The sequence below is a fragment of the Prionailurus bengalensis genome, chromosome A3 (genome assembly GCF_016509475.1).
Source record: "Prionailurus bengalensis isolate Pbe53 chromosome A3, Fcat_Pben_1.1_paternal_pri, whole genome shotgun sequence".
Taxonomy (NCBI): domain Eukaryota; kingdom Metazoa; phylum Chordata; class Mammalia; order Carnivora; family Felidae; genus Prionailurus; species Prionailurus bengalensis.
In genome coordinates, this window is record NC_057354.1 from 66,098,312 (window position 1) to 66,112,286 (window position 13,975).

Here is a 13,975-nt window from a genome sequence, read left to right on the forward strand (position 1 = left end):
GTCTGAGAATTCTCAACTCAAACTTGATCTTCCAGGTCAGTATGAAGACATATTTTTCAAGATAAGAGTTTTGAACATTTAACAATTGTTGGCTTGCTTTATTGTTGTAAGATATTTAAATATATAGTTTGTGTACCTGCACTTGTCCTCTGGCACTGGACCCCACAAATAGAAAGATCTGGCCTGCTGGGAGATGCTACGTTTAAGGGGAAAAAAATCTTTTAGAGCTTTTCTTTCTCATGAATCCTGGTGTGGGGTATTCCCAGACTGCATTTATCCATTTGGGAGACACAGTTGATAGATCCCTTGCTCCAGGCTGAAGAGAAAGCTGATGTGTGGCTGCCTACAACCTGGAAATTTAAAGTCGCCTCTCAACGTCTTTCACCTGAGCTTACGGCTCAGGCCCTTAGTAAGGTGCGGTCGGAAGCTGAGGAGGCTCCGTGAGCCATACTGAGGACTCCCGTGTCAGTCTGGCTCTCTTTCTTTTTTTGTTTTTGTTCTTGATTTTTAAGATATGATGTAATAGGGTTCCAGCAAGGAATAATAGCAGAAGCTCACGAGAAACATCAGAGGGCAGGGCTGGGGCAGGCCAGAGAGTATTCATTCATCTTTTTTCTATATCTTTCTGATGGCTGAAAACCCTGGGGGATCCTATGTGAATGCCCTTGAGGTTGGACCTGCAAAGATATATGGTTTCTGTCCTCCAAGAAGAGGCCACCTGGTTGAGGAAATAACACTGACACTAAAATCACTAAAACAATATCAAAATACCAACAATATAATTTAGGGTGTGACACGAAGTGTTCTCAAGACTAGAGATCATCTTGTCCAGAGTTTCTCCTGGCCACTGTTGACATTTTGAGCCAGATAATTCTTCGCTTGCTGGGGGGGGGGTCAGAGGTAGGGAGCTGTCCAGCCCATTGTAGGTTATTTAAGAGCATCACTGGCCTCTACCCACTAGATGCCAGTAACAGGCTCCCCATTTTAGTTGTGACAGCAATAAATGTCTTCAGACCTCACCAAATATCCCCTGGGGGAGGGGGGAGGGTCAAAATTGTCCCCAGTTGAGAACTGCTGTTCTAATGTAAATCCCGGCCCAACGTCTCCGTCTCCGTCTCCCGTAGGATTAACTTCAGTCTATAGACTGAAGACATCACAGGAAGCCAGAGGAGGGGGAGATGAGAGTGGGCCAGAGGAGCTTGGCTCTAGGAGGAGGAAGTGGCATCTGAACTGGGCCACAGAGGAATGGGGAGGATTCCAGGTAGGGGAAACAGTGTGCTCAGAGGCAAGAGCGTACACCACATGGCCACGCAGGCGTGTGTGCAATGCCCAAAGTGCCCAGCTGAGGGGACAAGTGGGAGGTGAAATGCAGCCCACCCTCCCCCAGCCAAGCCAGGCCCCTGGGCACCGGGCTGTGTCAGCCCAGAGGAAAGGGAGACTTTTTCCTAATACAAAGGTATCTTGTGTTCCCCACCTCATAGGCTCATGATGCTGGATCTGTCCAGAAGGGGCCCTTTTTCTAATGACACACAAGCGCCACAAGGCCAGCCAAGGCCCTGCAAACGAGCATGCCTTGGGATGGAGAGGAGAGGCAAGCCAGTGAAGTAGCCCCCACTCCATCAGGGGCTCTAGTTTTCTCTGGCCCTGGTTGGCCACTGCACTTCTCCACTCTGGTCTGTGGGGACCCCGCCCTGCCCTGCGGGGGCCCTGCATGGAAGAATGACCAGAAGTTCTTTCAAGAGCTCAAAGTAGGCTGAACCCAAAGGAGAAGGAAAGCTCTGAGAGAAGAGCCTAGACCTGGAGTCAGACCGCAGCCAGTGTGTGGGTTGGGATCACTGCCGCTGCCACCCCTCCGTGGAAAGGCCCTGCAGTTAGGCAACCACTCCTCAGGGAGGAACCTCTGCCCACAAGTACGTCCCCTCCTGCAAAGAGACATTCAGAACCTCCAGAAATCCCTTGCCCCATCACTTCCCTTTCTCTGCCCAGCCAGCCAGCAGTGGGCCAGGAGAAACCAGGGTACAGTGCTCTTGGAGGTACACGAAGATGGTCACAGGGCACATATTTTGGCGTGGGTCATTGTAAGAGCCTCACAGGGTGAGGCTTCAGCTTCCACACACTCCTTCCCCTCGGGTGTGCTGCCTGGGCGCACGGAGGTCACTGAGGTCACGGTCCAGGGATGCTGCTGGTTCCCCTCCCACTTCCCATTTCATAATCACCCTTCTGCCACTTCTCAAAAGAAAGGCATTCTTCTCACCCATCCCAAATGTTACCATGGTGCACTGACTTGGGGAAAAAATGGATGGTGCAAGGAAGCTTCAATCTGAATCCTGGTATCCGTGTTGAGGAAAGGAATGACTAATGACTAGGTAAATCAACAAAGAGCTTCCAATTCTCTGCTTTCATTCAAAGTGAAGGAGAATCTCTTCTCATTGTCAGCTGATAGATTTTCAATGACCCACCCACATGATCTTTGACATATAACTCAAAAGGAATTTATAAAATTGATTGACATTGTTGTAACAAAACTCCTTATATTCCTTTGTACTTCTGTGAAAAGGTTTCTGAGGTCAGCACTTGCATCTATTAAAACACACACACACACACACACACACACACACACACACAAATAGAATTACTGCTGAACCCTGACTTCATCTAGCAATGAGTAATATTCATCCATGGATATATGAACTAATTGGGGCAGTAAAAAAAGCTTCATCTCCTTAAGAAATGTATTTCCAATTAAGCTTTTTTTTATGCTTCCTTAGAATCTATTAAAATTCCTAATAGCATTTGTTTTGATTAATTGTTCACTAGTTGTCATGGTACAAACCCAGATAGAATATTCTCTAATATTTAGAATCTATGGTCACAGGAAATTTAAAAAATTAATTCATTTTATATACATAGTTTTAGGAGAGAAGTATGATAAGGTGATACATAAAAGTCATTCAATCATAAAAATATAGGAGGATAAAATTCTGGAGGGGAAGTAGAATGAAAATATAAACTCAAAGAAAAAAAGAAAGGTGACATTTTCCCTACTGTTAAGAACTTCACAAATTCTTTTAAAAGGATGGTGGTGGACGGGGCGCCTGGGTGGCGCAGTCGGTTAAGCGTCTGACTTCAGCCATCTGACTTCAGCCAGGTCACGATCTCATGGTCCGTGAGTTCGAGCCCCGCGTCAGGCTCTGGGCTGATGGCTCGGAGCCTGGAGCCTGCTTCTGATTCTGTGTCTCCCTCTCTCTCTCCCCGCCCCCGTTCATGCTCTGTCTCGCTCTGTCCCAAAAATGAAATAAAAACGTTGAAAAAAAAAAACAATTAAAAAAAAAAAAAAAAGGATGGTGGTGGATAGTCAATCACTATAGTATTTCATTTGGAGATATTTTTCAGAGTTCTAAGATAGTTTTATTTTTTAGTGCACACACCGGAGAGCACACCTTATGTAACTATACCATGAAAAAAAATTGAATGTTTGCTCCCACAAATGTGCAAGGGGTGGTACCTAGATTTTCACAATCCTTTTAGGAGTCTGCCAGAAAAACCACAGCGTGGCTCTTGCTGGCAAAGAATGGGTGCCTAGAATGAATGAAAACCAACAAGTTTGAATATGCTCCTAAATCCTGGGGGACTTGAGGGCACCCTCAAAGCTGGGGGGCTCTCTCCCTGGTGCTCGGTTAGTGGGAAATGGACCAAGGACATCTCCCTTCATCCAATCAATACTTCCCTCCTGTCTTTTTTGTTTTGTTTTGTTTTTTAAGCGTTCCTCTAAAATCTCAGTCTCTCCACTACAGATGTCCTGTCAGGTCGGTGAGAGCTCTCTCCTGGTTTGCCCCCGCTGCCTCCACCGCTCCTTTCCTCCAGGAGCCCGGAACCCCCTGAGCTGCCCCCCCCCCCCGGAACCCACGCCCACGCTGGCTGGGCACCCCGGGCGCGCGCGTGCCACCCGCTGCTTGCTCCAGGTCTCCGTGACTCTGGGCTCGTCCTCACTCCCAGCTCCGCCGTGAGTTTTCTCATCTGGGGGATAATAAGAATTAAGCGAGATGAATTGTGTACCTCCCCTGCCACCGAGACTTGCCTGCACCCAGAACTGGGCATCCAGTTGCTTTCAGCTAATCGTGGGGTGACAGCTTGTCACTGACCAACGATTACAGAAGGGCTTCCTAGCGTGCCTCTTCTTCGCGCTCAGGGAACCAAGGAGGGCTCCCAAATCCTCCAGGGCTCGTTTAGGTAACCCGCCAAGTAGGGGTGATGACAACGCCCTCCCCTTCCCGCCACCGGTGGGCGCGGGGAGCTATGAGGTCATGCTCAGGTCACGTGACCGCCGCCGTTTCTATCTCTTAGGTACTCTTACAAGGGCCGTCGGGGCGTGTGACTTTCAAAAGGGTTATCTCTCCCTCCTCCCTCTCGCTAGCTCTGGCCCCTTTCACACCAAGGGACCGTGTCAAAAGTCTAGGATCCTGAATGGTATGGCTTCAAATGCTAGGATTTAAGGACTGGGGAAGAAATAAAGGAGAGGAGTAGGAAAAAAGAATCCAAGACTGCACTTCTTGCTGCTGCAGTTTGAAAACCAGGCTTAAGCCCTGTTCTTTAAAATCTTTTATGCCAAAGCAATTTGACATAGGTAGTAAAGAGATGTTTAAAAATCATCGTACTCTTAACCCATTAATTCCAGTTCTAGGATGCTTGTCTAAGGAAATAATCTAAATTGGGCAAAGGTTTAGGTACACAAAAATTGCTGACTTGTTATAGAAACTAAAAAATGTGTATGATGAACTTGAATAGAGTATAAAAGAATAATAATCAGGCAGGTGTTTAAAATGGTGATTTTCAAGAATTTTTCATGACATGGAAAATGCACGAAAAAAATGACCATAAGGAATATTTGTTGCACTTACACGTGCCAGATGTTCCTGCCAAATGATTTGTATAGATAGATTCTTACAACCATAGGAGACAGATTCTATTATTATCTTTCTTCTAAAAACTGTCCTCCAGGAGGAACTTATGTAAGGTTGACTAGCAAATAAAGGGTGAGACTTGAGGCTTAGAGTTTATCCAAAGGGCTAAGTGGCAGAAACAGGATTTGAACTCAGGGAATCTGAACCCAGGGTCCAGCCTCTTAACTCCCATGCTCTTAACTACCTTCCACAGTAGTAAGAAATCAGGATGAAACACTGCACATGCACCAATAGATCACACATGTACACACATGTGCCCCCCCCCCCCCACAAGCTATGCATAGAAAAATAACGGAAGGACAGACTCCACATTTTCACAATGCTATCTCTCGGTGGTACAATTACCTGCGATTTAAATTTCTTTAAATCTGGATCTTTAAATTTTTCTACAATGTGTATATTAATTTGACAAGTAGACAAAATGTTACATACAGATTGATTCTACTAAAAAGCCGTGTGCTAATTGCAGCATCATTTATTATAATGAAAACTCAAGGTAACTCAAATGTCAATTACTGTTTGAATAGATACAATCAATTATAAAACATACTAGGTGCAATAATTTGCAGGCATTGAAGGTGAAGTTTACACAGACCAAATGATTCCACATGGGAGGTGCAAAATGGTAGGCATATCATGCATAATTATTTGAAATATCATTGTGAAATCTGAAAATTAAAAAAATCACTATCAGGACGGTAAAATTATGTATGATTTATAGAACGTTTTTGACTTCCATAATGTTTTTCTATTTCTTGTATAATAAAATTTTCAGGGGCACCTGGGTGGCTCAGTCAGTTGAGTGTCTGACTTCAGCTCAGGTCATGATCTCACGTTTGTGAGTTTGAGCCCCATGTCGGGCTCTGTGCTGACAGCTCAGAGCCTGGAGCCTGCTTAGGATTCTGTCTCCCTCCCTCTCTGCCCCTCCCCTGCTCTCTCTCTCTCTCTCTCTCTCTCTCTCTCTCTGTCAAAATGAAATAAACATTAAAAACAAAAGTAAATTAAAAAAATTTTCATTGGGTTAAGGCTCATTTATCAAAATTAGCATGGATCACATGGGCATCTCTTTTGCCTTTCTGTTTTATTGCATTTCATTGCCAAAACACCCCAATGAGAATAGGCATTTCCCCCCTTTCTACTGTTAGGAAAATTAGGGCATAGAGAAGGTGAGTTACTTTGCTAACCTAGCAAATGAATGGAACTAGAACCCAGGCCTGTAATCTCCCTCCCGAGGGCTCTGGCCTATAAACAACATGGATTCTTTTGTGTAAGGACTGCATAGTGTTGCCTAGAGAATAGAAACCACTATTATTAAGACCCCAAACTGAGATCCAAATCTGGATTCTCTCCAATGGGTGAGAGCCTGGAGGCAGGAAACATGCCCTGTTGATGTTCTGTGCATCCAGAGTGGGGCTGCCTAGGGCCTAAGGCTTTCTCCCACCACTCTCCAAACCCCTGCACCCACACCTCCACCCACACCCAGCCAGCCTTGGCCCCATATGCAGACTCCTTGGAAACATGCCTTGCCCTTGGCTGGAAAGAGGCCAGCAGATTTGTAGTTTAACCTCCCCCATCCCCTGTAGGGTATAGCCCTGCTCATGGCCCCCATAAGAGGGGCAAGGACCCCAGAGGCTAGCATGTGTTGAACCAGGTAGGCACGAGAAGGAAGCCTGGAAAGAGAGATCAAAGGACGTCAAGAGTCAGCAATAGTGGGTGAGGCCAGCAGTGGGAAGCTGGGAGTTTCAGGGGTCCCAGGGAACTTGGTCATCAGGCCGTCATTCTTCACTTAACAGATGGAGATATGACCTGCCAGGATTACACAATTGTCAGGGAGAGTAGGGGTGAGTCCAATCCAAAGCCCAAGGGAATCAGTGGAAGACCAGTCTATGATTCTGCAGAGCCAGGCGTCATTCATTTAAGATATGCCCAGTGTCATACTTGCTTACCAGATCTTTCTTTTCTTATGGGGCCAGAGCCAGTAACCCTATCCCCAATTCCATCCCACTGGGGGTCAGTAACCCTCATGGCTCAAGGTGAGAAAAATCTGGGAAGTCACAGGGGTGGGGGCGGCTCCCTCTCCAGGAAAACAAACCCAACCTCCAAAATACATGAAACAAACCAATGGACTGAGAGTCCAGGGGTGTGTCCAAGTCCAAGAATTCCAGAGCCCAGTGAGGAAAGTTTCTAGAAGGCAGGAGGAGTCAGGAAGAGGCAGGGTTTGAGTGGTCCAGAAAGACATGCCATAAAGAGCCAAGAGAAAACTGTATGATTCCATAGGTATACTAAGGGCGCAAAGTGCTAAGAAGTGGAGCTAAGCCCAGGTTGAGCAGTTCCGATGGCAGGGTAGTGTCCTTAATAAGGAAAAAAGGAGATGGGAGATTGGATAGATGATTTGTACAAACAGTGCATGTAAGTTCCGACTACTCAACACAAAGGTGACGTTAAAGGTACTTTCTGTAAGTCATTGACCCCGAATGCCATAGGGCACCCAGGGAAGTGTTGCCCAGAAAGAGACCTGTCCATCTGTCTGAGCTGGCTGATGACTGGATATTTGCTTTCCTATTTCTACGGGGTCCATGCGGTTTCTTTTGAGCAAAGAAGGAGAGGCAAGTGCCATTCCGGGGATCTAACAGAGAAGCTGGTGCATCTTACACAGTAAAATGAGCTCATGTCCTGCTTCTGCTGCTTCTGGTGCTGTTTGTGTGCTCCTTTGCTGCAAACCTGGTACCTGTTCTGTGAAACAGCAGCAGAGGACGCGCCAGCCTCCCCATGGCTGAGGAAAAGCCCAAGGAAGGCGTCACGACTGAGAGCAACCATCACATTTGAAGGCAGTGGGCAGGATGGTACTGTGGTGCTCTATAGGATTAAGAGGCATACAGCACTTAGTACACCAATGAAAGCTTTCGTCAATGACACACAAGGTTTGTCAATGAGGCAGCTCAGATTACAATTTGACAGACAACCAATCAGTGAAACGGACAGACCTTCGCACTTGGAAATGGGGGATGGAAATACAACTGATGTGTCCCAGCAGGAGACAGGAGGGGTCTACTAAAAAGGGAAACTGCCACTTTACTCCAGAACTCTGTCCCTCCAGACCAAGAAGACATTCTCAATTAAAAACTGCAATTTGGATCCACCACATCCTGACTCCTACGGTATAGTTTTCTCTATTCTTCCATTTTCCCCTCTCCATTCCTCTATTGTACATAAAGTGTGCATGTACAAGAGCATATTGCGTGTTTAAAAATTTTTTAACGTTTACTTATTTATTTTTTCAATGTTCATTTATTTTTGAGAGAGGGACAGAGTGCAAGCAGGGGAGGGGCAGAGAGAGAGGGAGACACAGAATTCGAAGCAGCTTGAACTCACGAACCACAAAATCATGACCAAAGTCGGACGCTTAACCGACTGAGCCACTTAGGTGGCTCAAGCATATTATGTTTTTAACTAAATGGCCAGTGGTATGTTGTGATTAACATCAAATGGGGATAAGATGGGGAAAAATACTGATTCTATGAAAACAGCCCCCTTTTCCATGCTCATTCAGCTCTTGCCTTTACATCCTAGGAAGTTATTTTGTTCTCATTGTTTAACAACGTAAGAATTCTTTGATTGGAGAATTTTAATGTTTTTCATTTGTCATTGTAAAACCAAGGCAACTTTGTAATTTTCTAAATTTCATAAATTATAATTTTTTATAATTTTTTTGCACGTAGCCATTACATGTGGGGCAACCCATCTTTAAGTAGGGATAAATTATTCTAAAAGAAATAAATCCTGGGTAGTTTCCCTTCAAGTGTCTTGAAGTGTAAATAAACTTCATGTTTAAAAAAAAAATGAGGTTGTGTGTCTTCCATGCTTGCGAGCCCTGAATGACTCCCCACTGTACTTAGAATAAGCCCAAATTCCTTACATGCCACCCACGAGACCCAGTATGATGGGACACTGACCCTTCTCTCTTGCCATCACTCACTTAGTAAAGCCCCACTGACCTCCTCTCTGCTCCTCAAACCGGGAGAGCTGTATGTGGCTGGTGCCTTATACTTGTAGCTCCCTCTGCTCCTAATGTCCTTCCCTTTTGCCCACCCTCCCCATATGCATGGGAATGGCTGACTGCTTCCCCTGCTCTAGGTACCCAGGGCCCTACCCGAGTAGGGGTCACTGAAGGCCTCACTGTCTAAAACCCTTGACTTCTTTATGGCACTTAGATCACCCCGAAAGCACCAGCTGTCTGCTTGTTTGGGGTCCCCTCCCCAGCCCTGACCCCTCCCACTGGTGGCCAGGCCACCCACATTAGAATGTTCCTTTGTGAAAGCTGGGCGTTAACTGCAAGGGACGCGCTGCCTGGCACAGCGCCTGACATTTGGTACCATTCAGTAAATATTTGTGGAATGGATGAATGAATGAATGAATGAATGAATATGATGTCTGCTTATATGAATTCAATTGACTGAAAGAAAACCCAGCACTCAAATGCCAAACGGGGGAAAAATGAGAATCTTCAAATACTCACTTTCGTTTGCCTTTTGCAGTTGAGCACCAACGCGTCATGCTTCTACTTTTTCCTCTCTTCCCTCCTCCCTCCCCCCTTCCCCTTCTTGCTTCCACGGAGGTCCACTAACACCTGCCATGTTCCAGGTCTGGGCTAAGTGCTGTGTGATGGTCCCCGCTTCCCCCCACTCTGATCCCCAACATGCCTCCCCAGGCCTCCAGTCTTTCCCTGGGTCCCCCTCGAGTTACATCCCTTGTGCAGTCACCCACAGGTACCCCTTCTCTGTGGGCCTTCACTGTGACTAAGCCCTGAGGTCAGGACACCCTGGGAAGGAGAAATGAAAGATTCTCCAAGGAATCAGCCATGGCCATGTGTTTGCTAACATGTTTGTCTGGAGTCAATGTTCTGGACGATCTATACAGCAAGTTTTTCATAAAATGAATGACAACAACCTTGTCTTTTCAGGTGTCTTCTTTGCAGTCCCAGGAGTCTTACCAGCTGATTATGACTCTGGACTGCTTCCTTGCTTCCTCTAAGCTTCAGATTCAAAGAAGCATTTGGCTCTCTCAATCCCTTCGAGTTCTAAATCTTCTGTAAGCACCAGGACACGAATCCATTCAGGCTTGGTAGCAGCCAGGATGAGTCAAACCCTCTGTGGGCTCATCTCCCAGTGACAAAACATCATTCCAGGGTGTGGGGGAGGGTGTGGTGATCTGGGCCGAGGGTCTGCCAGGACTCTCTCTTGGAGCTGGGACCCCTTTGGCTGTGCCTGCAGTGAGAAGCCTTCCAGTGAAAGGGATGCTGTCCTTCAGAAAAGGCCACTGGATGAGCTGTGGGATTGTATGGGAAAGCACGGGGTGCTCTGACAGCAAAGGTTTATCATGTTTTGGAATCGAGTTTAGGAAGGTGGGGTGGGAGGAAAGACTCGATCCTTTCCCAGTGCTATCAATAACAGGCATGATTTCAGAGATGAGGTAATGGACTGAGAGGGCACAGGGAAGGATACAGAGGAGTGCAGAGGAAGGGGGCAAAGCCCTAAGCAATTTCCCCCAGAGAACTCAGCAAAGGGCTGCACTTGCTCCCCAGAGGCGTGGGGAGTTGCGGTTGGCCCAGAATAGATCTGATGACCCACTTCTGGGGGTCCTGGGACCCCAGAAACAGGAAGCCCTGCAGCATTTTCTTTTTTAAGTTTATTTATTTATGTTGAAAGACAGAGAGAGAGAGAAAGAGAGAGAGAAAGAGAGAGAAAGAGCAGGGGAGGGGGAGAGAAAGCGGGGGAGAGAGGGGAAGAATCCCAGGCAGGCTCCACATTGTCAGTGTGGAACCCGATGGGGGGCTCGATCTCATGAACTGTGAGATCATACATAACCTGAGCCAAAACCAAGAGTAGGATGCTTAACTGACTGAGCCACCCAAGCACCCCCCCCCCCCCCCCCCGCCCTGCAGCACTTTCTAATCTGCTGGTCTGCTTTCCTGGTCTCCTCTGAGGTTTTACTCCTCTGAGGTTCTAGCACACGCTCAAACATCCCCTCCATTTCTGCCTTTGCAGGTAACTCAAAATTGGAAAATTAAATCTATGTTCTCCTTCCACCAAACTACCCCTGCCAACAGGATTCCTGGGTCCCTGGGGCAGAGGCCTCAGGGAGGGGCAGGGCCTGGCTATGGTGGGTGTTCAGACCCCCCCAGCCGCCCCCCAGCAGGGAATGAGCCTGCAGAGGCAGCCTCCCCATAAGCACAGCCTCTGTCTGCATCAGCGGCAAACAGTTTCCCTTGCACCTCGGAGGGAAGTGTTAATGAGGAGAGCGGTGGGGAAGGGTTGCGCCTGCCTGTGGTTGTAACAGTTTGCTCCTTTTGGCTCAAAGGGACTGAGGAGCTTACACACGTCTTCTTGAGGGTAGGACAGTTACCATAATAAAGAATGTGTGTACATTTATACCGGCCAACTAACCAAAAGTGCCCAGTGCAAGCATTTCTAAAGCAAAGACTCCTGCACGAGCACAGCTGTCAGAATGCAGCTCAACCCACAGGTCAAGGCCAGTGTTGAAGGCTAAGGTTTGCCTCTCCCATGGTTGAGGTCCCTGGGGAGGACCCAGCCCCTCCACAGCCCCTACCTTTGCACTCAGGTCCAAAGCAAAGTTCCTCCCATCTGGGAGGGAAGGGATGCAATAAACCCATAGGTTTGTCCAGAAGGTAACCAAGCCTGACTGAAGTGAGGCAGGGGACTGTCCTGCTTGAGCTCGGGCTCCGCCCACCTGCAGCCTCCCAGGCGAGGAGGAGGGCACAGTACAGAAGGATGTTCTTGTCAAGCACCGGTCCTGGATTACAGTCCTGGCACTCTTCCCCTGGCCCCCATCTCACACACTTGCCTCTTTCTATGGCACAATCTATGGGTTGAAGAGGAGAAAGACTCTGGAGGCCTCCATCCAGAAACCAGAGCCAGGTGGGGAAAAAGTATAACAACCCCAAAGTCTGTTCAGAATCTACTACAACCACACCCAAGGTCAGCACTAACTAACAAGGGAGCAGGAAACGGGAAGAAAAAAGAATCAAGACGCCGCCCCTGCCCATAAGGAGCTATGTCTAAAAAGATGGGCTGGGGCACCTGGGTGGCTCAGTTGGTTGAGCATCCGACTTCGGGTCAGGTCATGATCTCATGAGTTCGAGCCCCACGTCAGGCTCTGTGCTGACAGCTCGGAGCCCTGGAGCCTGCTTCAGATTCTGTGCCTCCCTCTCTCTCTGCCCCAACCCACTCGCATTCTGTCTCTGTCTCTCTCAAAAATAAATAAACATTAAAAAAAATTTAAAAAAATAAAAATAAAAAGATGGGCTGAGTAGAAAAAGCAGCTAAGAGTAAATAAAGGTGATACATGAAAGGTCCTCATCAGGAACTGCATAGTGCTTGCAGCCAGGGACGGTGAGGGAGCAGTGCTCCTTAGACACCGGGGTTTTTGTTCCACTGAGGGGACGTTATGAGGGAGGAGACTGGAGCCCAAAGGTTGAGAGGCTGAGGAGGAGAAGTTTGGGGAGAAAGAGAAAGTATCTGGCAGCCTCGGGAGACAGAAAAGTTTGGGAAAACATAGATATTTTAAGTGGGACTTAAACTCCTCAACTTAACTTTGCACAAAACCTTCATAAAATCCACCTGTCAGTTGTTTTGGAGATGAATTAATGTCAGGAGCCCCACTGATGGATTGAAGGCGGCTCAGATGGCCAGAGCTGGGGCGGGCAAAGGGGGTTCAGACACTCCTGGATTACAGCAGAAAGTGGGGTCTGGGTTTCCAGGAGGGGAGGCGGCTAAGGGCTTGGGCAACAGGGAAGGGAATGCTTTGCCGGGCCTGCCTGGCATGAAGGCTATGGCAGGAGGGGGAGGGCTCTGAGGAGAAGAACATTCTCATAAGAAAAAGCTGTAAGATGATGCAAAGCTACCAGAACGCCTCAAGCCTGAACCAGTGAGTCTTCTGACAGACAGAGTGAGGGGCAGAGGGCGGTGGTAAGACGTAAGTCACTAATTCTAGTCTCTTCCAGCCTGTATATCCGTGAATGTGACCTATCTCACGAAAGAGCTGCGTAGGTTATTTATCATCTCTCACTTGGACTGGTAAAGAACCCCCAACAGGGCTCCTGCCTCCAGCCTCTCCATCCCTCCAATGTATTTTCCACACACAGTGACGCTAGCGTAATCTTTTAAAAGTCCAGCTCTCACGATTTCACTCCTGTTTAAAGTCCTTCACGGGGCACCTGGGTCAGTTAAGCATCCGACTTCGGCTCTGATCATGATCTCACGGTTCCTGAGTTGGAGCCCCGTGTCAGCCTCTGTGCTGACAGCTCGGAGCCTGGAGCCTGTTTCAGATTCTGTGTCTCCCTCTCTCTCTGTCCCTCCCCCACTCACGCTCTGTCTCCCTCTGTCTCAAAAATAAACATTAAAAAAAATTAAAGTCCTTCAATGACCGCTCATCACCCAGCCACCAGAATTAACCTAACTCCTGAGCAACGCACACAGCACCTCATAATCAGGCTCTGTGCCTCTTTCCAGCTTCGTCGTGGTCACTTTGCCCTCATCCCTCAAACTTCACCACACTGAACTACGCACAGTTCCTCTAACACAATTTGCTTTTTCACACCTCAGGGCCTTTGCATATGCTTTCCTCCCACCCTTTGCTTGAAATGCTTACTTGGGCTCAACTGGCAGCACCCCAGAAGCCTTCTGTGACCCTCTCTTCCCATTACCATATTCTCACAGTACCTCTTATACAACTCTCAGCTGGCACTCGCACACTGTATTCTTCACAGTCAGCACCTAGCACAGGGCCTAACTCATTGCTGGCGTTCACAAAATGTTCGATAAATGACTGAACTCACAACTCAGAAAGACCCACACAGAAGACACCCTTGGCAGAGTCTCTCTCGCTGACACCCCCTTTCCTCTGAGAACTGCCCCAGGTGTCACGTGGACCAAAGGTGGACATTTGACCTAAACTGGGCCAAACAGATCCCCTCTCAGGAAAGTGGAATTGGCTCC

The 13,975-nt window shown here is 47.7% G+C and overlaps 1 pseudogene; it reads left to right on the forward strand.

Annotated features, from left to right (window-relative positions):
- The first annotated feature begins 7,730 nt into the window (after nt 1-7,730).
- Nucleotides 7,731-8,250, forward strand: LOC122496801 (annotated as a pseudogene).
- Nucleotides 8,251-13,975: the final 5,725 nt, after the last annotated feature.